The sequence below is a fragment of the Coenobita brevimanus genome, chromosome 29 (assembly GCF_032717465.1).
Source record: "Coenobita brevimanus isolate Jiangsu-jjx chromosome 29, ASM3271746v2, whole genome shotgun sequence".
NCBI classification, from domain to species: domain Eukaryota; kingdom Metazoa; phylum Arthropoda; class Malacostraca; order Decapoda; family Coenobitidae; genus Coenobita; species Coenobita brevimanus.
The window spans coordinates 3,389,643-3,415,280 of NC_136982.1; the positions used below are offsets into that span (position 1 = coordinate 3,389,643).

Below are 25,638 nucleotides of genomic sequence, written 5' to 3' on the forward strand. Positions count from 1 at the left end.
GGGGAGAGAGAGAGAGAGAGAGAGAGAGAGAGAGAGAGAGAGAGAGAGAGAGAGAGAGAGAGAGAGAGAGAGAGGCATTGGCAGTTAACCAATGTAGTTAGGTCAGAAGACAACAACACTACTAATAATGAGTCAGCATAGAGAGAGAGAGAGACAGACAGACAGACAGAAGGAAGGAAGGAGGAATGCCTAAGGAAAATTGGTAGTAAAGTGCGAGGAAATGTTTAGTGAGATGGAGCGTCAGAGAGAGAGAGAGAGAGAGAGAGAGAGAGGGGTGGGAAAATGGAATAAGTAATGATAATGACACAAAGGAAAATGAGGCACACAAGTGAATAGAATATACGGAGAGAGAGAGAGAGAGAGAGAGAGAGAGAGAGAGAGAGAGAGAGAGAGAGAATTTAAAGTGAGAAAAATGTGAAAATGATGGAGAGTAGGTTAGTAGCTGACCAAGAGTGAGATATATGGAGGTACGAGAGAGAGAGAGAGAGAGAGCAGTGTACGAAATTGGACCTGAGGGAGAGGTAAAAGAAGGAAGTGAAAGTGTCAGGGAGAAGGAATTGAGACAGTGATGTAAAGCAAGAGATAAAAGAGAGAGAATGAGGGGGAAGAGAATAAAGGCGGGATGAAAGGGCTGAGTGGCGGAGAGAGAGAGAGAGAGAGAGAGAGAGAGAGAGAGAGAGAGAGATGAACTTCGTGAAGAATTGCTATTGGAGTGTGAGGAAATGTATAGTGAGATGGAAGAGGATGGAGGGAGAAATTGAATGAGAGAGAGAGAGAGAGAGAGAGAGAGAGAGAGAGAGAGAGAGAGAGAGAGAATATAAACAGATAGACCACACAAACTCTTTAAATCGTTTCTTAGTGATCGGTCCTAAATATTAAAAAGTCAAATCCCGTGGTCATGAGCCGTACAGGAAAATGGTGAGAGGAATAATACACCTGTCACTGAAACACCTGGGGCAAATTTTTGAAGACAGGTGTTGTGTTGATCTTACCATAAAGCATCTAAGCCTAAAATGTAAAGCCAGTAGTAGTAATCGTGCATTTGACATTATTTATATTAACTCGATATCACGGTATCTTATCTTTTCATATTTAGCTGTCTGTCTGTGTCTGTCTTTCTGTCTTCCAATCTGTCTGTCTGTTTGTGTCTGTCGTATATCAATCTCTCTTTGTCTGTCTGTCTGTCTGTCTGTGTTATCAGTCGCTTTTTCTGTTTGTCTGTCTGCCTGTCATATAATTGGTGTGCTACTTTTTATAACAAAGTATCAGGGAGAGAGAGAGAGAGAGAGAGAGAGAGAGAGAGAGAGAGAGAGAGAGAGAGGACTGTGAGTAGCGGCGGACAGGCGGGAGGGGCGGTGGCAGAGAGAGAGAGAGAGAGAGAGAGAGTGGGTGTGCCTCAACTCTAGTATTCCCCCGCACCTCGCCCGGAAAGCACTCCTCTCTCGTCCCCTCTCGGCCGCTCTCACTCGCCCAGCTGCCAACTCGTCCGGGCTGTGTTCTCGCTCTCTGGGGGGGTGCCGTCCTCGCTGTGCCACACTTGTCCTCGCTCTGACACACACTGCTCGAGGAAAAGACACTCATTGTTGCAGAGAAATCGGTTTATGTTGAAAGAAAAACAGCTGGGAAAAAGACACGCTAACTTAAAGAAAAATAAAAAGAAAAGAAAAAGAGAGACTTGATCCTGGCTCTACTACTTTGTTCTCTGTACACCACAATCGTCCTTTGACCCAGACTGAGCGAAAAAGTGTCATAAATCAGCAAAAATACATACAAACAGAAAGAGTACTAAAATTAAAAAAAAAAAAAGTTAGCAAAGTAGGTCACTAGTATAAAAAAAAAATCCACTATGTAGCACCTGTCCTTGCTTGCAAAAACGGAGGAAAAACATCTCTCGCAAGTGAAAAATAAGTTACAGCCAGAAATTCGTAACTAACAGACTCGTAACTTGAAAAATGGACACTCTTATCCTGAAAAAATACAACTGTTACGAGAAAGTATTGTAATAGAGAAGAGGACAGTTCTAACTCTAAAACAGGACACTTGTAAACAGAACTCTAAAATAACTGCACGCTAGAAAATTACACAAGAATTTTAGGACTGACGTAAGAAGAGGAATTTCAAGATCAAACCTCGGAAATAAACAGCTTCTTAACTTGACCGAAGGTGCAACTCGTCATTGAAAGGAGTTTGTGATTTTTTTTTTTTTTTTTGTCAAATTCCAAGACTGCAAGAGCCAACGACGCCAAGTTTCCTCATCGTTTCCGGGAGATCTTGAACGCGACCCTTGAGCGAGAGGAGGAGAATTAAAATAATCAAGTGGCAAGGAGAAGGAAAGAGAGGATCTATCAAGGAAGAGTAAGAGGGAAAAGATTACTGAGTGAGAGGAGGGAGAAGGAAAATAAGGGAAAGGCAAGGGTTAAAGGAATCTAACGAGGAGAAGAGGAGGAAAGACAAGGGAGAGAGAGAGAGAGGAGGAGAAGGAGAGAGTTTAAGGTTCCCAGCCAGAAAGGTGAACCGTGGCGGAAACAGCAACAAGTCCCAAACACCGTCGCCAGTCCGTGAGAGGAGGGAGAGAGAGAGACAGAGGAAGAGAGATAGAGAGCGTTCGCATGGTTAGAAACGCTTCCTTGTCCCTTCGTTAATTTGTGAGTTTGGATTTCTGCTGGAGTGTTGGTAAGGGAGACTTGGAGGCCCTTTTGTCCTGGCCACTATGCGTGCGTCTGGCGAATAAAGAAAATACGTAGACTCCTGTGTGGAAAGAACTGCAAGCGAGTTGATATACTGACTCTTGCGTCTGGAGAATAACACCGATGACTTTTATTTCATGCTTGTGTAGTCCTCACTTAGAATGTTTTAATGCTTCTAGATTTGCGACAGACTCATAATGCTTCGGAGCCACGTTTTTGCTGTTACTAGCTGGAAGTGACCTGGCAGACAAGTAATTTATCTGAATCTTACAAGAGTGCATAATTCAGTCTTACGAGATCGCAACACCTGAGTCTACGAGAGCGCTACATTGAGCCCTAGATTTCAAAGTTGCATCCTAGTGTAGAATTGAGTCCAACGAATGTGCAATTGATGGAGAATGAGCTGTTACGCCTTTAGTCCCTACCCCTCAAATATGCGGGACTTTACCTGGCTACAGTAACTACCATGACCTGAGAAACCATGACTAGTCTGATGGGCATGGCTGTGATATATTAAGGTGGACTACGGATCTCAACTAACCCTTACGTTGAATTCAATAGAGGACTAATCTTCAGCACGTCAGTCATCTTAAACCGATCCCTGACGAGACAACTTCTAGAGCACCTTGGCTCCTACATTTACCAGTTTCGCTACAAAGGGTTACTTCCAAGGTGAATTAATCCCTTGGCCGGTAGCAAGAGGTGAATAAAGACGCCATTACACTGAACCGCGCTGTGGAGACTGCTTTTAAAACTTGTCAGCTGAATAAAATCGTCTGGTAACAAGAACTGAAAAATCGCACTGGAGTTGCTATCGATCTCTCACCAGGGGAACTCCTCAATAGCACCTCAATTAACCTCTTGATGATATTGAGCCCACACGGGAGTGGGGACTTCCCGACCCTATCTCCACTGCTGATCTCTGCAAACTCAGCACTTACGCTCTGAGGGGTGTAAGCTGACAAAAATCGTCTGGCAGGAGCAAGAATCAATATAGACGTAAGTGGGGTGGAGAGATTAGTGGGACTGCTTCCAGAAATCATCCCTAACCTGCAAAAAAATCGTCTGGCGGAAGCAGGAACAAATAAAGACGTAACAAGCTGTGAGAAAGAGAGCCATCCTTAACACAGACTCCCAACCTTAACCCAACTTTATTTGTTTTATTTGGAGTCTTTATTTGCCCTTCAGTAAAAGCCACAACACCCTAGGGAACGTTGTTGCTGAAAGACCAAGCAGGAAAGGGTGCAAGAAAATAAAAGTGATACACTGGGTTTAAAATATTCATCCCTCCAGTTTATAACAGTGACTCCCAAAACTGACTCATAACCTTCCCAGCCCTAATACAGACTCCCGGGTCTGACTCCCGGTACTCACATCGATTCCCAAACGAGCCTAACCTGACCTAACATCACCAGCTAACCACTTACATGACCCAATTCCTGTAAGCCCGCCTTCAGAGAAAATATAATAATCAAAGAAGAGATTTATCGCCTTAATTGTAAACTGCATAAAGGAAGAAGAAAAGGAAGGAGACAGCTGTAACAGGAGAAGAAAAGATTGTGAAGATCTGAAGAAAGAAGAAGAATTAAGGAAGAAACTGCAGAAAAAAAAATATATGATGTAAAGAAAGGAAGAAACTGAAAAAGAGGAAAAAGGAAGGAAAAACATCTTATCTCTATCCTTTTAGGTTAATATAAGAAAAGGGAGGAAGAAAAAGCCAGTTTATATTCGCGTCAGGTAACCAAACCAAATATAAAAATCCGTGGAAGTGACAAGCATGGTAGGAGAGAGACAAGAGGGAAGCAGAGGTGAGCAGCGACAATCAAAACAAAACACAACTCTGCAATCAAACCCACACGTCCACACCGCTAGCACAGGTGAGGCCCAGGTGGGAAGAATTATAACTAGATATGGAATGACTTTTTATTGACGGGTTAGAGCAGCAGTGTAGGCCTGACTTGGACCTTCTTCTGGTAGGAATGGAGACGGAATATATGCGTCTCTGTATACCGAGAGGAGGAAGAGAAAAAAGAAGGAGGGGAAGGGGGAGGAAGAGGGAGGTCCAGGTATTTTGCGATTTTTTTTTGTTAATTTTTTACCTTTGGAAATTAAGGAAAAGGAGCGTCGTCACCTGTTCTTAACCCTTCAGCCTTATGACGTATTTTCTACCTTATTTTCTTACATCTACGGGCGATTTTTTTCAGATGAGGAGAGACTGTTTCACCTGTAGGGGTCAGATACTACCTACATTAACCCCTTCAGTATTACAAGTCCTTCCTAAAGTGAATATAATAGTTTGGTATTGATGTGTATAAAGTGAATAATATATAGTTACAGTGAGAAAGACGAGTCCCCAAGTTGATGATAATTTTGGAGCGTATTTCGAAGATAGAACGTGCATGTAGTCTGTGTATAATATTGATTGCGGTCTATAATTGGAGAGGTAGAATGAGTAAGTCTTATAACCCTAGGAGTCCTATAATTGTCTTTCTGTAATCGCTGGCTTCCCCGACGTGATATAAGTATTTTTTTTATGTATACGGAAGGCAGCGCGATTTTTCAAAGATCTCGAGCTGTATTCATGTTGAGACAGAAAGATGTTATTTGGGGGATTGATGATGATGATGATGAGAGAAAAACATCATCATCATCACCATTACCGTCATCATCATCATTATCATCATCATCGTCATCATCATCATCATCATCATCATCATCATCATCCAGGTGGGGTGGGATCCAGAAACAAGGAAAGAAAAAGTAAATAAGAGTGAGAATTATGAACAGCATTCCCAGCTTAACGACCCAGTGAACCATACATCTTTCTAATATCCCGAAATCCTGGCTTCATCGCAGGCCTACCCAGAGTGTTGTCTCAGTTCAGTATTTCCGAAATTATAGAGGAGCGCGCGCACACACACACACACACACACACACACACACACACACACACACACACACACACACACACACACACACACACACACACACACACACACACACACACACACACACACACACACACACACACACACACACACACACACACACACACACACACACACAGAGAGGGATTACAATTATGGGTTCAATCCTTGTTAGTTCTCGATGATGTAAAAAAATATATATATATTGAGTTAACATGGTTCTCTCAACTCACAAGAGGCTTAACCGTATGCAGAAGTTGGTGGAAGACGAGGCTCAAGGTTTTTAGGTCGCGAGTTCGATGCTAGTTAGGTGCCGGGGAGAAGACAGCGCGGTAATTAAGCAGTTCAGTAACTTTATAGAACTCTGGTGCTGTGTAGATGCGTATATTCCTTTCACTTTAACTAGGCGTAAAATTGCCGTCTCTCCAACTTGAATGCTGGGCTATGGCAAGGGGTTAACACTAGACTACGCTGCTAGTCACGAAGAAGTAGCCTGCTAAGGGAAGGATATAGAGCCGTAGTATTGTCTTTTGCTGCCACTGTCCCAAGGGAAATAAGTTGCAAAAGGAAGAGAATCTCCGACTCTTTAAAATGGAAAAAAGGAAACTACAGACAATTTTTTTTTTTTTTTTTTTTTTTTTTTTTTTTGAAGGGCTCGGGAGGATTTTCAGCAATTAGTTCTTGTCGAATTGTGCTGAATATTTAATTTCTGGTGCTGGGGGAAAGCGCCTTGATTTGGTGGCACTGATATAACGGGTGGAGGAGCTGCCCGGTTATACAGACGTCTCTCAGTTCCCTCACCATCTCCCGGAAGGAAGATGATGGGCTGCAGGTAGAGGAAAAAATATCAGCTTTCCGTGCACAGATATTCCGAATGGCCTGGGGCTACAGCAGCAACTATAACGACGTATTTTTCTCTTATTCCTTATTTAAGTCACTTAGAAATGGCCGAGATGTGTGGTGGAGCGGTGGTATGTGAAACTTTTTAGGCTAACTGTATATTTATATGCTTATGATCAGAATGAATGTATAATGAGTATGTATATGTGGAAAAGTGTTATGAATGTGTATAGTGATGGTGTGTGGAGGGGAGTATTCATAAAACTGGAGTGTGTATAGTGTAGCCCAGCGTAGTGTGTAGTGTAGTGTGTATTCTGCCCTCCACCTTTATTGCATTTATTAAACTGATCCACACAACTTTATTTATGCACATCTCCCTAAATATTTTTGTAGCCGACAGCAACAAGTTAGGGTTTACACTGAGGGGGGAAAACAAAGGAAAATACAAAGGTTACATTTTGCTGTGAGGAGTGTTATGTATTGGGGTTTTCAGTGTTTGGTATACATTCGCTCTCTCTCTCTCTCTCTCTCTCTCCTTCTTTCTCTCTCTCTCTTCCTCTCTCTCTCTCCTTCTCTCTCTCTTTCTCTCTCTCTCTCTCTCTCTCCCTTTATCATAGCCATAATGTAACCTATATTTAGCGCCTGTAGTCCCACGTAAGCAGTCTAATGGAGAGCTGACACCCCTGATTGTATGATGGGGGAGGTAGGGAAGGTGGGGATGGGGGAGAAGGGGTAGCGGTTGGAGGAGGGGGGAGAAATGGGTGGGGAAGATTGAAGGGTGTAGGAGATAAGAGATGGGGAGGTTGAGGGGGTGGAGGAGATGGGGCGAGATGGAGAAAATGGGGAATGTGAGAATATGATGTAGGGATGAAGGTGGGGAGAGGTGGTGGACGGGAAGGGGGAGATGAGGGATGGGGGAAGAGCACTGAAGTGTAAGGAAAAGAAAGGATGGGATGTCAAGGTGGGGACGGGGGGGAAGAAATAGGGGAGAGGGTGAGGAATGGTGGGGGAGTGGGGTAGGTGAGGCGGGGGATGGGTGTGGGAGGAAATGGGGTGGGGGTAGGGGTGGGTAGGGGTAGGGGTGGGAGAAGTAAGGGTATGAAGGTATCCGGGAGAGAGTGAAGGGATGGAATGTTATGGAGAGAAAGGGATGGAGATGGGAAATGGGAAAGAGGATGGGGAAGGAGTGGAAATGGGGAAGTGGGTTGGGAGGGAAGAGGAGGGGGAAATGGGGAAGAGGGTGAGAGAGGAGGGGAAAATGGATGGATATTTGGACGAGGGTGATAAAAAAGAGATATAAAGAACATAAAAGAAAATGTTATGGGGTAATATGCAGCTTTAACTGTTCTCTTCCTGTTTAACTTTATATTTCCTGATTATCACCCACATCATTTTTAGAGGAATTAAAGGTCATGATGATGATGATGATGATGATGGTTATAATGATGGCGACGATTTGAATAATGATGATGGTAATAACGATGTTGATGATGAAAAACAGTGAAGACGTATATAATAATATGAATTATGTGTATGGTGATGATGATGATGACGATGATGATTTTTCAGCACGATAATGACTGTCTTCTGCTAGTCATGCTATCTTCTGACAGTTTTATTCACACTAGGAGAGGTCCCTGTTGCGAAGGAGCGAGTCAATTAAGAAACACGACTCTTACTTCAAGCAAACTTTAAGAAACACGACTCTTACTTCAAGCAAACTTTAAGAAACACAACTCTTACTTCAAGCAGAATTTAAGAAACACGACTCTTACCTCAAGCAAAATGTAAGAAACACGACTCTTACTTCAAGGCCTAACCCCATCATTACGCGTGTCTCTCCCAGGCCTAATAAAATCGTCTGGCGGTAGATAGAGAGGTGAGGAGGGGTGTCATCGTGCTGAAAGGGTGAGATGAGACCTTGTAACCCCTTCACTACGAGAAGTCTGGTAGTCGCAGCGATAAAATGAGTAAGGCGTGAAGAAATTAAAGAAGACTAAAGCTTTGACTAAGTGTGTTCATGTGGATAGGCTGGAGGATGACAGACTGGCAAGAAGAGTGTGTGTGAGTGAGGTGGAGGAGAAGACCGAGGATGAGATGATGGAGTGGAGATATATACACGAGAGGAAGGGGTTCGAGGTGGAGGGAGGGCAGATAAATGGCAGAGAACAAGGCGACGTGGAGCCGATTTGTTCGTAGCCACCTCGTACAGGATTAAGGCGTCTGGCAATAGATAGATAGATAGATAGATAGACTGGGAGGTCTACGTAGCCAGAGAGAATCATTGTGGGGTAGCAAGAATAAAGAGCAACCACCTTAGAGAGAGAGAGAGAGAGAGAGAGAGAATTGTCATAAATACGTAAGACTCAAAGAAAGACGCTTAAAGAGAGATTTGGTGTAGCAGTTGTACATGAATTTTTGTGAGGTGCTTAGCAATAGATAGATAGATAGATGGAGAGAGAGAGAGAGAGAGAGAGGCACATAAATCCCTACCACTTTGTATCTATCTATCTGTAGTCTCTTATGAAGTCTATCAGTCTGTCTCGTCCATCCTGTCTCTGCTGGCCATCGTGTCTCTCTCTGTCTCTTTTCTGTCTCACTGTCTCTGTATTTCTGTCTGTTTAATTTCCTCTGTCTGTCTGTCTCCCTGTCACTTTACCCCTCTTGTCTCATTTTCTGTCCAAGCCTCACCCTGTCTCTCCCTTCCCCATTGTCTCTGTATTTCAGTGTGTTTCTCTGACTCACTTTTCGCTTCTGTTACACACTGTCTCTTCCTCATTCTTTCTCTAGCTGTGTCTGTCTTTCTGTCTGTCTCTCAATCTGTCTCTGCTTTTCAATGTATGTCTAGTTGTCTCTGCCTCGCTCTGTCTGTCACTGCTGTCTCGTAGTCTTTGTCTCACTCTTTCTCCCTGTCATCTGTGGAAATCTATCTATCTATCTATCTATTGCCAGACGCCTTAATCCCATACTGGGTGGCCACAAACAAATCGCCTCCACGTCGCCCTATCCCCAGCCATTTCACTGCCTTGCTCCCAGTTCACTTAAATATTTCTGTGTCATCTACAGGGTAAGCCAAAAAATAATATTCTGGTGTTCCAGGTACGTTCTGACTTTTGCCCGGCAGTTTTTTTTTTTTTTTTTTTTTTTAGTTCCCTGAAAAGTTGATTATTTCCCATCAGCTCGTGTGAAAGAAAAGTGAGGGGAGCTTTTCGCCATTTTATATATTTCATTTTGCGTACCTTTCTTGTCTGATGAATATAGTGTCAGTATTATTTTGGAGAGAGAGAGAGAGAGAGAGAGAGAGAGAGAGAGGGGATATGGGTTAGGTAAGGAGTTGAGGAAGAAGAGAAAGAGTGGGGGGAATGGGGAAGAAGTAGAGGAGAGGAAGAGAGAGAGAGAGAGAGAGAGAGAGAGAGAGAGAGAGAGAGAGTCATTACAATCACGCCAGGGGGCCGTGGTATTTCGTAAACAACCTAAAATTAAATACGACAGGAATATTAACGTTATAGTGTACAGCATTCCACGTAACTAATACCTCATGGGGGAGTGGGCTGGGGGGCTTTTGTGGGTTGGGGAGGGGGCCTAGGGGGGGTTGGGGGGGCTTAGGAGGATTGGGGAGGGGACATTGGGGGGATTGAGTGTGGGGATAAAGGCCACCGCAATAGTATAATCTTCTCCTGATAAATTGGCCTAAACTTGGCAGCCCTTCCTCTTAAATGCTTCGCTGTAACAGTAGATTAACACTAGGATATGGTGGCAGTCACGAAAAAGTGCTATGTGAAGGATATAAGGCTGTAATATCGTCTTTTTTCAGCCACTGAGTTACGTGATATAATCTGCAATAGGACGAAAATCTGTTGTTAAAATCTCCCCCCCTCCCTCACATTACACCCCACACTTTTCAACTCTGTGCTCCCCTTCAATGTACACCCCATGATTTACACTCTCCTTGTACACCCTGTTCTGATATACGACGTATTTGTTACCGCAAACTAAAATGAAACACGTGTACTTTTTAGTGTCAGAGTTTAATAGTCCCCTACCGGTATAGGTTTGCACGGTTCCGTCAGTCCGTCCGCAATTTCGTGTTCGCTCTGTAACTTCCACATCCATGGACAGATTTTGATATAACTTCATATAATTGTTCCCCATACCATGACGGTGTGTCGCGCGCTACAACCAGCCATCTACTCCCATGGTGAAGCTCACACTTGGCGCTCAAGCAAGGTCAGGTAGTCATATCCACATTGTATACACAGGACATATGTATGGTTATCATACGGTAGGGGACTTTGTATTGCACGTGTTTGTTGTGTTACACTTGTTTGCTATTGGCTTTTCATGAGAGTGGCACATAGATTTCCAAAAGGTCGAATAGGCCATTCATTTTTTGGTACAGGAGAGACTAGGTTAGGTTTGGCTGGACTGGGATGGGCTTGGCTTGGCTTGGCTTGGCCCTTAGAATTAGTTTAAATTGCGTTATATTGTCACAGACTGGGATAGATTAAGATGCATTAAATTAGTTTAAGTGTGGTAAATTAGGTTGGGCTAAAGTTAGGTAAAGTAAACCCAATCATCCTGGGGAAAAAAAAAAAACATCAGAGGTGCTTAAATGACTTACAGCTCTGAAATATGCGGCCTGAAGACTAACCACAGCCTGTTTTTGGGTGTTGGACTTCACTCTTACATGCGGGATGGTGAAAATATTGCTGCTGTTGTTACTACTCGCTTAAACGCCGCCTTCGGTGACCTCTACTGGATGTAAAAAGGCCAGATATAAGTCATAACTAGAGAATCTCAGCCCCGATTAGACTGGAATTTTTTTTAATTCTTCAAGTTAAGGCATTTTAACGGTACCTTGCTCTAACAAAAATTGTGCTACATTGCGCCGTTTTTGCTGTGTTACAGAAACAAACCACAAACATACAGATATCGGATAATTAAAATTTAGATAAGTAGTAGTAGTAGTAGTAGTAGTAGTTGTCTGATGCTGCACCATTAGGCCTGCGGCAAATTACCGCTCCTTGGGTCACTATTATTCATTTTTTTCCTTCATTCTTTTTCTGCTTCCGTGAGTTGTGGTATCCTTCCCTTGATTACCTTTAATAATACTCAAGCTAATTTAGAAAGATTTAGGGGTATTTTCAAGAGCGTACGCAGTGGTATTATTGAGTGGTATATTTAGCTTTAAAATTACCTCTGTGTAAATTGTATGAAAGCAGAACAGTTTCGCTCCTCATTAATGCTGCTTATGGCTAATGATGCGACAGTGGGTGGGGTTTATCTCGCCTCCTGAAAGCCAGTGAACGGTGTGCATCATCATATACCTTCTGACGGACCGACAAAGGAGTTGGGTGTGGACGGAAGAGCAACTGACTCAGGGGTTCATCTTTTTTTCTTGATCATCGGTGGAATAATTGCCTGATACATGTAAGTGAAGCTCGTCTATAAAGTACAAAATAAACTAGAAAAGAAGCATTTGCGAAGAAATACATGACATTCTGAAGTTTGTCTATTATATATTGAATCAGTACATTTATTTGTGTGCTCTTACATCCCATATACAATGCATCGTGGTACTGGCAGGCTACAGGGCGCGTTAGAGTCAAGCTTCACCACAACTGGACTGTTTTGGAAACCGAGCAGTACAGGTGTTAATGCAGTACTGAGATGGTGGTTTGTACATCTGGTGGTACCGTGCCCGTCTTCTGGTACAGGAACTTTAGCTACGCGTGCACCCATTGTTCAGTTTTGGGTCTATTAAGTACTTTTGAAGACATTATTATTATTATTATTATTTTTTTTTTTTTTTTATTTTTTTTAAGCTAAATTCATCGAAATTCACAGGCAAATCGGCCCAGACCCGGTCATGAGCCCGTAGTAACGAGTGTTGGTAAAATGAAGAGATACATATTGTTCCGTTCTGGAAATGTAAAAAAATAAAATAAAATAAAGATGGATATTCTGAGAAGGAAAAGCCAGGATTCCAAGGACTTGAATGGTGTGTGAATGATTGTGTGTTCCATTTCTTCGGCCATGCTGTTAACTCTACTCCTACCTTCGTGCCTCCTGGGCTGTTCCGTGTGTCTGGGTCCACCTCACCCAATACTTAGGTGGGAATACAGGTCAGACTGATGATAACGGTGAGCTGATTGTAGTGGGTGTTATCGGTATTGTAGTACGTGAAGCGATATAACTTGTTCATATTCGTGACGCTGATAACGATGATTGCCAGGCAGATAGCAGACTCATTTACAGCACACACATGCAGACTTAACCCGCTGTACTACTTGACATGTTAGTTTGGGTTATACTTGTCACTTTGGGGGAAACCTGGAGCAGTGAAGAGGCTTGAAAAGAGGTCCATTCATCATTTCGAGGGCGTTCATTTAATTTTATACCCGTTAACACCAGGAGGTTTATGTGGTGTAGGCTGTCTCGTAGTGAAGGGGTCATTAATTTTTCCTCTAACTCTTCATTGTGGGAGGTTCTTCTAATATCTTGGGTCCCGTGACATACTTTTAAATATATTATTACTACCACAAGACGACTTTAGTTCAATGTACGAGCGATCTCTAGCAGTGAAGTGCTTAATTTCGACTATACTTAACAAAATTCCAGTCCAAATGCCTTTCCCAGCCAAAATAAAGTCATCTAATAGTGGCATAAATAGAACAAAAAATGCGAAACGTGATTGTATTAGCAAAACTGAATTAAAGAGTGTGAAGGTAGACGAAAAGGAACTGCATGGAAGGGATTAAATGTTTTTCAGAATTATCCCATCATTTATTCTACTTTGCGTATCCCCACATTAATTTATATAACTTAGGGCACAGGTGTATTAATGATGTGTTATGAACCTCATCACTACGGAGACATATCCCTTAAATCACTACTCCCAGTCCTTCCTGTATGCAACAGGTCAACTCTGGAACTGTCCTCCTTTGTCTGTTTTTCCTACTGCCTGTGACCTCCAGTCTTAAAAACGCAGTGTGTCCAGGCCTCTCGAAATGAACAGATCTTGAATTTGGCTCTCTTCTATCTTGCTCTTGTGTTTTCTTGGAGGGAACAATTGTACGGGCTTCTGGCATTTGGTTCCTTCTTGCGTAAAAAAAAAAAAAAAATGAATATCATAGTATGGCGGTAACAAGAAGGAAGTAAGAAAGGCGTGTTCGTACTGAAGTGGTTGACGGGGATTGTTGCAAATCTTTTTTTTTTTTTTTATGGGGGCCAAAATAAAATGGCATGATATTAAAAAGAAATTCACCACAAGAGTTGCCTTCGTGTTGAAGGAGTTAACAGATTATTGTTGTTATTATTATTATTATTATTATTATTATTATTATTATTATTATTATTTACTTCTGCATTTGTAGGTTTAACGTAGGCTGAGTGAAATGGCCTGACAGTGGCAAGAATAAAAACTAAATCATGGTACTGAAGGGGTTGAGTAAGAAAGCGAGGAGGAAGAAGATGAAGAAGACGAGGAGGAGGAGGAGGATAAATAATGGGTCAGACGTGGCTTCTGTGTCACTGGTGAAATATGGAAATTGTTTCGTACGGGTTGAGAACACGTGAGGCCACAGAGAAAGGGTTTTATATTTATGGGGTTTTCAATTTCCCTTAGGTTCTGTGTGTGTGTGTGTGTGTGTGTGTGTGTGTGTGTGTGTGTTTGTGCGTGTGTGTGTGTGTGTGTGTGTGTGTGTGTGTGTGTGTGTGTGTGATTTTATTGTTTTTTTGTCTCGTTCTGTTGGTTATTGTTCGTCTGTTTCTTTTGTATAGTTTATTCTACTTTTTGTTAATGTCACGTGATTTGTGTTAATTTTTTTTTGTCTTGCTCTTTCTATTATGAATTTTTTTTTTGTTCATTATTTTTATTGTATTGTGAGATTTATATTTTCTCTTCTTTTTTTTTATCTTTGTTTTGTATTCTCGTAGTTGTTTCCTGTATTCTTACTGGTTTGTTCGTATTCTCTTTGTAGCGTAGGGGGAACGTTTTATACTGAAGAGGTTAGAGACAGACTTTAAATACGAGAGGTCTTGCCTGAGTTGACTGTAATTGTCTGGATTTAGCAGGAATAAGCAAAAATGTAACGTTGTCATAATTAAGGCGTTAAAAATTTACATACAAGAGTAAAAGAATTCAAGGTTGTAATATGCAAATCACAAGGGTAAGGAAGAGGCGGTGTGGAGTACTCACTGAATGGGGAAGTGTGAATGAGGAGAGAGAGAGAGAGAGAGAGAGAGAGAGAGAGAGAGAGAGGGGGGGGGGATCACCTGGTGAATGTATACAGTTTGAGCGTCGGAGTCTGACTGGCAATGTGAGGGTAAGACGGGTTAGGTCTGAGATATGGCATAGATAGAGGGTGGGGCAGGATGCGGTGAAGGCAGGGGAGGACTGAGGCCCATTATATTTCCACAGTTTCTGGCGATTTTGTGTCTTCTCTGAGGTGCTGTGTGTTGAGATAGTAACACCATTAGCACTGTATAAGATTAGTTAATTAGTCTTCTTACGATCAGGCACCTGTATCCAGCTTTACCTGTTCGCTACGTGGGTTTATCAGGCGAATATAGTCATGCACTGTAAACTTAAGTGAGATAAGAACCACTTTATTTTCCGCCAAAACGTTGATCGGGAGATTTTAAGTATTTTTAAGAGTCCTGGGTATCTCTAGAGCAGATGTTCCCAGCCTACGGCCCGGGGACAATTTCAGCTCATTAGTGTTTTGGACAGTGGCATTTCAGTATGTTTTTCGAGGTGTAGGAGTAACATATGTAGCCCCCATTAGCCCTTGCAACGGTAAAACTGTCTTCATGTCTTTACGGTTATAGGAATTGCAGTAACTACCGTGAGTGTTATGTAAGGTGCAAGAACTTGATTGGTGTTTCGAGGATAGGAAATCATTCAAAGCATTTATTACTTGTATCATGCGCGTAGAAGATTGATTCTATAACGTTGGCAGATTAAATACGTAGATATGTGTTTATGGAAAATTATAACTTTAATCGTTGGCTACGGTAAGGGGAAAAGGAGGGAAATGGAAAATAAGTGCAAGCAGTTTATTAAGAGCTAGATATAGAGCCACCATTTGCCTTTACGTTGCTAATAACCCTATCTTTACGGTGGTAGGAAATGTTGGACATTGAATATTGCTGAAGTCACGAGAATGTGTGATATTTTGAGAGAAAATTATGCAAAGCTTACACTACACATATCATAAGTGTAGGAAGACTTGTAACGATAGATAGTTGACATAATTACTTAAGGAGTCACTGTGCTTATGGGAAATGCATAACTTTGAAGGCTGTTTAAAAGTAAGGTGAGCGTGGATGGTGTTTACTTTGGAAAGAAGGAAATAGAAAGCCAGTACAAAATATTATGAAACAAATTCGATATATAGCTTCCATTTACCTTTGCTGTGGTAATAATCTTCATGTCTTTATGGGTTTAAGAAATGTTGGACGTAGAATATCGATGAAGTCCCCACCCCCCAGAAAAAATGATATATGGGGAGTGAAAGTCTCTGAAAACATGTGATGGTGTAATGGTAGGTCGATGGTGGAATATACATGTTTTTGTGAGTGTGGGAACTGATATTACATCGAACGCAGTCTGAAGCAAGAGGAAAATTGATGGTGTTTTGAGAGGAAGCACGTCCCTGGAAGCAAGCAGATCTGCGTACAGGGTTTATAATGATTCATCCATGACCGATTCTGTGAGGATTCTAGAAAATTGAATAAAAAATCGCTGTGGGAAGCAAGACTGAATTGTTACTGGGTCACTGTGAACTATTTTTAAACTCTCTGACGTAGGTAGAAGACTCGGAAGTCAAATATAAATGTTTGGTGACCACAGAAGGAACATTTTTTATTATTATTATTATTATTATTCACCACTGAGTCCCTTTATGATCAGGAAAACTTTACCACTCTATCACAGCCAACGGAAGACGATGTTATTTGGCAAAGGGAAAGTCAAATGGACCTGGGAGTGTTTATAATGTCTTTTTTAACCCTCTGATGATAAGGAGAACTCTAGCATGGTATCACAGGTAACGCCAGGTGATCATAGCAAGCCTCGAGTGAATCATAGGAGCCTGAGAGAGTGAAGTATTAAGAAAATGAACGATATACATGGGGAAGGAAGGAAGTGAAAGCAAGTAATGAAGGCGTGTGAAGATTTGTAATGCATGATCACTGACCGATGCATTACGATTATGGAAAATGCAGGACGGACGATATTTTTTGACACAGGAAGATATACGATGTTTTTTGGGGATATGTATCGTTCACAGCAAACAGTGTCACGTATTATAGGTTGTGCAGGCTTGCAGTTCCAGATCGATGACAGTATAGCGGTGAGAGAGAGAGAGAGAGAGAGAGAGAGAGAGAGAGAGAGAGAGAGAGAGAGAGAGATCCAGCGTTTTCCAGGTTTCGTAAAACGCACACACACACACACACACACACACACACACACACACACACACACACACACACACACACACACACACACACACACACACACACACACACACACACACACTCCAAACTAACACCATTATCCCCATTTTTTTCGCGTGACATAACTTCTCTCGACTTTTGGGGGACACTTAAATAAACTTATATACCACTTTACCACTTTGCATCCACATAGCACCTAATCCAAATGGCCAAGTAACTGAGCTGGGTATTTTGTGCACATAGTGGAAAGAGTCTAGATTAAGTTAGAGTGTATTCGGTTAGGTGGGAGTGGGTCAGGCTAGGTTAGGAGAGATTAGGAGGGTTACACTTAGGGTAACCTTTGACCTCGAAGGGCGTAAGGGAAGTAAGAACAAGATTGGGTAGGTTAGGCTAGGGTGAGTTTGGTTTGGAGGGAAAAGAGGTTGACTGTTAGACTACGTTGGGGTTAAAAGAAAAAAGAAAAACAAAATTCTCTCTAGAAGGTAGGATTTTTCTCGGTTTAAAAAAAATCATGAGGTCACCAGAATAAAATACCTGACGAGATCCCGGCCAGGTATATAGTAAAGTAGGTCTCTGTAAAACTTAATTACTTGTGGTTTGCTTAGACCACTTTGAAGTAAGGGAGTTAAGTGAGTTTTGGTGCACTACATCAGGAGGTGTTGTGACAAGGGAAGGAGGAAGCTGCTTAACTTTTTGTTTTTTTCATCTCATTTGGCTTTGAGGGCAGTGATCGGCGTAGGTGTTTTGTGGGGGCTGACTCCAGGTGATCTTATTTACCTGCTTTTCATATTAAAATTTATCCCCTTCAGCACTAGGACATCCTTATACATTATTTCAATCTAACCGCCTCTGTACGATTTTGTTTGGCTCAGAAAGGACACCTCGGACAGGGATCAAAGCTGCTTCATTTAACTCTTTCATTCTGATTGCCATTTTTGTGTTGAGGGGACGGCTGGGCAACGTTGTCACCGTCCTACATCATTGATACATTTCCTACACTGCCATACCCACACCCACACAAGCAGACTGAGCCATCCCCAAAACATACCGTATGACACTAGGAGAGTTTCTGGGGGGGAGCTATTTACGATCACCCTGTATTCTTGCTACTGCCAGACGATTTTATTCATCTGAAAGGAGGCATTGTTTAGTGGAGGGGTACGTGGAGTCTATATAGAAACCCCCTAGTTCGAAAAATCTCAAATAAAATCGTCTGGAGGTAATAAGAATTATATATACGTCGTCAGATTGAAGGGGTTAAAATAGCAAATTGAAATGAGACTGATTAAGGACAACAGTACTTTAGAGAAGACGACGTAGCTGCTGGCTAAAACTTCCCTCGTCTGCCAGACCACCATCCACCGAGAGAGAGAGAGAAAGAGAGAGAGTCGAGGGATGTTTGCATAACCAGGTAGATTCATCTCCCAGTCATATCGATGCCACCTCGTGAAGGCGTTCCTCTCGTGCACCTAAGATCAGATTAACGTAATGCAACAAACACTCTAATCCCTCTCTCGTCTTTCTTCCTCTCCCCACGCAAAAGTCGGAGGGGGGGTTAGGAGGAGGATGGGGTAGATACGAGGAAGAGACAGTGAAAGATAAGATAGCAATAGTTGATAGTAGTACGGTGTAAGGTAGGGGAAGGGTAGGAAAGATAAAAGCCGTAGACAGAGAAATAAAAGATAGTGCTGGTAGACAGTGGTGTGGTGCAGTGTATGTGGGCAGGACCCATACAGTGCACAGACGGTGAAGCAGAAGATATTGGTAACAGTGGTATGGTGTCATTTAGGAGGAAAGTAGATCATATTAAAGGTTGAAACGGAGAAGATAGTGGTTTGGTGTGGGTTAGGGCAGATAAAGCCACTGACGGTGAAACATATAACAGTACACAGTGGTATGGTGTAGTTTTGGCTATGTAATTGTTGCATATGGGTGTTAGCCTGTGAACATAGGATCCAGAGACTCACTGGCAATCAGTGTAACTCGAACCCACTCCAGCGCTGCCCCCGAACGTGAGACCAAGGCCAAAGCGACCGAGCCACCAGTCCTCATTTGCCCCCTATTCCTCCGCGTTACACAAGCTCCTCTCCCGACTGCTTAAAATTGGCGAGAAATGCTCCGAACCCGCCAACTCTATATTTCTTTCCCAGGACGGGCCAAGACAAACACTACGCCCACCCACCCACCCTCGCGCCCGTATCAGCCTTAACCCCTCCAGGCCCAGTACTTTTATCTCATATCACACTTGCCATATACAAACACGCTTACATATCATACTTATCACATACAAGCAATATATCCTATCATACTTACCATAATCATACAGTCGCTGTTCCATATCATACTCAATATACACAACCACCGTTTATTATCAGACTTGCTATATACAAACTCTTTCATATCATACTTTTTATTGACAAACGATTTTACTCAACGTGTGGGAGATTTTATGAAGTGAATGAGTTGGATTTTTATTAACCCCTTCATTACTAACTATCCCTCCTAACTTGAGTAAAATTGCCTAGTAGTGGAAAGAATATAATTACCTGTACCTTGTCGTGTTGAACAACGTAGTGGATGGGATTAAGGGAGAATACGGCGAAGGGAGGTGAAGTGATGGGGGTGGGAGGGGAAGGGGAGGGAGAGGGTATGCTACAAACCCTTCAGTAAAGTGACATCGCCTTTTCCCTTTATTCTGACTGGAACGGACGATTGTATGCAGCACAGGGGAGACGGTTTAAGCTAGAGGGGGTTAGAAATGAAATTCCATAAGCCCTGGAATATATTTTTTTCTTCAGTCTCAAGACGATTTTATTCAGCCTGAGGTACACTTTAACTAGAGGGGTTAGATACAGCCTTAATAAATCCCTTTACTACGAGATTATTTTACTAAGTTTAAGTAAAATCGTCTGGCAGCAACAAGAAGTGAATTAAGAAGCCATCATCTGCATACACGGGGGTAACCAGTGCTGATTAAAATCGTCTTTGGAGGTAGCATGAATTAAGAGACAAATACGTAAATAGGTACAAGAAAGAAAGAGAAAAATAAAGAAAATAGCCTCGCTCTAAAACGGTAAGAGGTGATGGGTATGTGGTGTTGTATTTTGGTCTTGCTGTAACCTATGTATTGTATTTTAAGAGCCTCGTGAGACTGAAGGGGTTAAGGATGGCTGTATTCATCTCTTTTAGTTGGAGATGAATAAAATCGTCTGGAGGTTGTAACATGAACAGAAACGTCCTCATGTGGTGGGGTGAAAATGAGAGAGAGAGAGAGAGAGAGAGAGAATGACGAGGGGGAGAAGTTGAGAAATAGTTTGCGTGGATGTGTGTGTATGTATGTGTGTGTGTGTGTGTGTGTGTGTGTGTGTGTGTGTGTGTGTGTGTGTGTGTGTGTGTGTGTGTGTGTGAGAGAGAGAGAGAGAGAGAGAGAGAGAGAGAGAGAGAGAGAGAGTTCTATTATTCCCAGCACTACCACCTTTTCTTAAAACGGCTTTGCAAAGGTAAGCAGCACTCGGCGCCCCCGTTACTACCTCCGTTACTGCCTCCGTTACTACCACCGTTACCTCCGTTACTACCACAGTTACTACCATTAAAACTACCACCACCACTACCACAGTCTCATTAAGGAATCTGTATACCGTAATCTTAAAGAGATGGTTAGTAATACTTGCTTGACAACTACCACTACTTCTGCCTCAACCCTTACCTTTATCACTGTTACTTTCTGTGCCACTGATACTACTACCAGTCATCCATTATCACTACTACTACTACTACTGCCACAACGTTTACCATTTCCTCTGCCACTAATCCTACTACCAGTCTACCAGTCACTTTTTTTTTTTTTACGCTAGGAAGAAGGAACCAAAGGCCAGGAGCCCGCAAACCGTTCCTTCCAAGAAAACAAACAAAAAAACAGTACAAAATAGAGCCAAATTCTGCTACCACTACTACCACCGGGTCCTCTTAGGTGCCCTATTTGCAAACACAACACTTGTAACCCACTGTCATAACACTTACAGTCCAGCTCCAGTCCCCTGCTTACAAACATTTTGAAGTTTAAGTCGGACGTAAGATCGCTTCCTTGTAATTCATTCTTTACTAGTACAGTGTGTGTGTGTGTGTGTGTGTGTGTGTGTGTGTGGTTAAATTTGGTATCACTGTGCTAACTGAGAGTCCTTATCACCCCAAAGACATGTCATAAGAACGGCCACAGTAATACCATAGTACCAGAGTTAAAAATGGGGCCCTTAGCGTATTACAACAGAGGAGTGAGTAATGTAAGAGCCAATTAACGTTATCAGTGTCTGTCCTACTTTAATATTTTCCTACTTCCTCTGCCACACCCACGCCCACACCCGCAGACTCAGCCTTCCCTGCAGCACGTAAGATACCATCAGGGGAGTGTCAAGTGGAGCGCTATTCACGGATCCTTAATTCTGTCCCTTTTATTTTCGTCTGTAATTTCCGTCTCTACCTTCCGAACGCCAGGGTGTATAAAGAGATTAACACTAAAAAATGGCGCGAGTCAGGAAGAACGGCCATGGAAGCGATGCAAAGCCGTAGTTTTGTGTTTCTGCCACTGAACTACGGAAAATGGTTAGGAAATAAAAAATAAAGGATAAAAATAATAAAGATACAAAGAAGGCTATATAAATCCCGCCCAAGTTAAGATGGACGGTCTTTAATTTGCAAATGGTGGCGTTTCGAGGGCTGTTAGGAAATAGCCTTTTGATACGCGGTAAACGAAGTGTTGGATCCCGGAAACAAGATTCCTATCCTGTACCGAGAGTTAGATGCAAAAAGTATATGAACTGAATCCCTAGCTTATACTACGGATGTAAAAAAATATATATATAAATTATTTTTTACTTTAACCTGGCCTAAAATTACCTTCTCTCTATCTTAAATGTTGAGTTGTACCTTACAGATCAACACTAATGTATGGTGCTTGTCACAAAGAAGTGCCATGAAAAGAATGCAGAGCCGTGGCACTGTCTTCTTTTCTCACTGAGGTGCGTGAATTAGGCTTGAAAAAGACGAAAATCAAGACCGGGTTAAGGCAAAAGGAGTACAGATCGAAACTGCTTAGAGGCGACAGCAACACCGAGTCCGAAATTTGACCTCGACCTATGACCTTGACCTCTGACCTATTTACACCAAAGTCAAATCATTTCTTACCGCCCTTACAAACAGTACGTGTGTCAGATGGGATATAAATCTACCTGACATTCATGGGATAGCGCTACATCGCAATTTGACCTTGACCTTTGACCTTGACGTTTGACGCACCAAAATCGACTGACCTCTTTTCAGATCCACGTGCAATGTATGTGCTAATTTTTATTTCAATCGTGTCAGGTATTCATGAGATTTTATTAATATACGTACTATACCCAGGTACATATTCCATAGGTACATACGTAGAAACGGACTCAACCACAACAGCATCGCCGAAAGAAAGAAAGAGAGAGAGAGAGAGAGAGAGAGAGAGAGAGTGCCTTGCCTCCCTAAATATCGGCATATCGTGGTCCCAAGAGCGCCTTGAACCCAGCTTACCATCTCGCCACCGCCATTACCGTCAACACAACTTCCTCTCGAAACACCTTTGACCTCAATGCTTCGTGTTTAGCTGTAATTTGCTTTCTTTTTTGTGTTTTTGGTCTCCAGACGATTTTTATTCAGCGTATGAGAAGTTTTACGTACGAGAGGGGTTAAATACTGCCTTCAGAAACTACAACACAACGAGGGGGCTTTTTTCTAGGTTGAATGAAATCGTCTTGACATAGAAGCAATTGGTCACGTAGCCTGGAGAGCATTTGTGATTGGGAATGAAGAGAGGGTTGACACTGATTGGATGATTGAATGAGAGGATTGACACCGACCTTGCAAGGGATGCAGTGGATTATTTTGGTGTCATTTTGGGGTGACAGGAGAGAATGGTAATGGACGGTGACTGAAGGATATGTGTCAGGAAGTGTTATGTATTATCAATTCATATTTCATGTCCAGAAAAAGAATAAGTGCACATCCTTTTGACACTATAAAGGGAGAATAGAGAATCGTCTGTAGTCTGTTTGTTTTCACCTGGCAGGGATCCGGGACCCCGTTTAGCACAGTTGATGGCCAGGTGTACAGTAGTCACATGGGAGGACTGATTTGACTAGTAACCCAGGAGACTCATTCCATCCTCATACCTAAGACTGAATTTCATGCAGTCACTACGTATATTCCTGTTCTGAGAGTGGTCCAGTTCCCTCAGATGAAGACAAACAAGCGATAACAAAGATGAAATAGAAAGTGCATCGTTGTCTTGAAGGGGTTAGGCCAGAGAGCGTGGGATTTATTTTAAGATTACGTATTGTTTGGCGCGAAGGTGATCTGGGACTGTATTAAAGGTGGGAGTTGTTTGGGTGGTGTTGCTGAGAGAGAGAGAGAGAGAGAGAGAGAGAGTTGGGAATGCTTTAAGGCTGTGGTTGTAGAGTGCTGTTGTGTGTGTGTGTGGGTGTGTGTGTGTGTGTGTGTGTGTGGGTGTCCGCAAAAACGTCAACACAAATTTTCGTCTCCCATTCACTCTCTCTGAACTTTTCCCTCTTTGCCCCCTTCCCCTCCCTCTCTCCCTCCCTGCCATCCTCCACCTTCTCCCTCACCTTCCTCTCCCTCCATCCTACCCTCTTCCCTTCACTCCTTTTCCCTTCCTCCCTCCCTCATCCCATCCCCCTTCTCCTTCCCTCTCATATTGCCTTTCCCCTCCTTTCCCTCGCCTCTCCCTTGCTCCCTGTCAACCGTCTGTAAATCCTTCTGCCCATCTGAAACACCTTCTCCCTCCCGTTAAAGAGAAATCCTTCAACCCCCTCTGTCGTCTATAATCCTCTTCTGTCGTCTTTAATCCCCTTTCAACGTCCATAATTCTCACGTCAAAAAATCCTACTCAGACGTCAGTGAATCCTCTTCTAACGTCTATAATCCCCTTCTAACATCTATAATCCCCTTCTAACGTCTGTAATCCCCTTCTAACGTCTATATATAATCCCTTTCTAACGTTTATAATCCCCTTCTGTCGTTTATAATCCCCTTCTAACATCTATAATACCCCTCTAACGTCTGTAATCCCCCTCTAACGTCTATAATCCCCCTCTAACGTCTATAATCCCCTTCAGATCTCGATAATCCTCTTCTAACGTCTATAATCCCCTTCAGATCTCGATAATCCTCTTCTAACGTCTATAATCCCCCTCTAGTATTTCTAAACCCTACTTAAGCCTCTAAACCCCCTTGACCCAACCCCTCAACAGAATTAGCCCCCCCTCCTCTCTCTAGCTCATGGTGATGGATTTAGCGGACTCGATCCCTTCCAAAGTCGAGACAAAAGAATCGCGAGCGTGTAAAAGAGGAGCGGATCCCATGCAGACAGGTCCTGGATGCGCCGGTGAGGAGGATTGAATACCCTATAAATAATGCGTGGAGGGGATTAGGAAGGGAGGAGGAAAGGCGAAAGAGAGGAGAGAGAAGATTGATGGGGAAGGGAAGACTAGGGGATTGGAATCCTTATTGAAAGCGTGGAGGGGATTAAGAGAGGAGGAGGAAAGGAGAAAAGGAGAGGAGAGAGAAGATTGATGGAGAAGTGAAGATGAGAGAGGACTGTATGCTCTATAATTTGAGAGGATAAGGAGGTAGGGAGGAAAGAAGGAGAGGAGAGGAGGAGGAGGAAAGAAGGAGAGGAGAGGGGAGAAAGGCTGATAGCGAAAGGGAGATTAGAGAGGACTGGATGCTTTAAATAATATGAGAGGCTTAAAAGAGGGAGAGGAAACGAGAGGAGAGAAGAGGAGAGGAGAGAAGATGGATGGTTAAGGGGAGCCTAAAGGAGAAGTGCTAAAGAGGATTGAATGCCATATAAAAAGCGTGGAGGGGACTTGGAAGGGAGGAGGAAAGAAGAGGAGGAGAGGAAGGATGAGGGAGAGAGACTGGAGAGAGGAGGAGGAGAAGGATTGGGAGGCTACGTATAGTGGGTTTGTTAGAGGAAGAGGCGGAGAAGAGGAAGAGGAGAAGAGAGAGAGAATCGGGATAGAAAAGCAGAGGAAGAATATTTGAACGGCGAAAGAGGATTGGATACCCTTTATATTATGCGGAGGGTATTGAGAGAGAGAGAGAGAGAGAGAGAGAGAGAGGGGGGGGGGAATGGTAAGAGTATTAAGAGGATTAGATACCGTAAAACATAGGCTATGTGACGGGGGATTTATTCCATTACATATTGTCACCAGAGGCAGTACAAGTTGAAGGGATTTTTGAGGGATTTATTTGTGTGTGTGTGTGTGTGTGTGTGTGTGTGTGTGCGCGCGTGTGCGTGCGTGCGTGCGTGCGTGCGCGTGTTATCCTGCAGTGATTTATGTTAGAGGCCCTTTAGTGGAAAATCCACGGAACGCATTTCACATTACCTAGAGTCGGATTCCAGGTACTTCGGATATTCCCTAACACCGCCTCATAACTGATTCTTCTGCAAATTACACTTCACTATGCTCTTGTATGTTTAATAATAAAAATTGTCGATGTTAAACTGGTATAAATAGCATAAAAGGGAGTGTTTGGGTGTAATATGCAAAATAACGTCTAATAATTTGGCCCGTCTTCTCGTTGTGTAAGGAGGCTCCCTAACACCTCTTCCTTAGCGATTTATTTTTCAAACTCAATATTTTTTTTTTTTGCTGCGTATATCTTCTTAATAT

At 42.7% G+C, this 25,638-nt stretch overlaps 1 protein-coding gene across 1 annotated transcript in view; it reads left to right on the forward strand.

Annotated features, from left to right (window-relative positions):
- The first annotated feature begins 4,105 nt into the window (after positions 1–4,105).
- The window catches only part of LOC145395049 (potassium voltage-gated channel subfamily KQT member 1-like), a 1,161,165-nt gene continuing 1,139,632 nt past the window's right edge, over positions 4,106–25,638 (forward strand). Inside the window, exon 1 of the mRNA XM_080268799.1 lies at positions 4,106–4,564. The gene's annotated coding sequence lies outside the window, so the exon portion shown is untranslated. The remainder of the gene's footprint in view (positions 4,565–25,638) is intronic.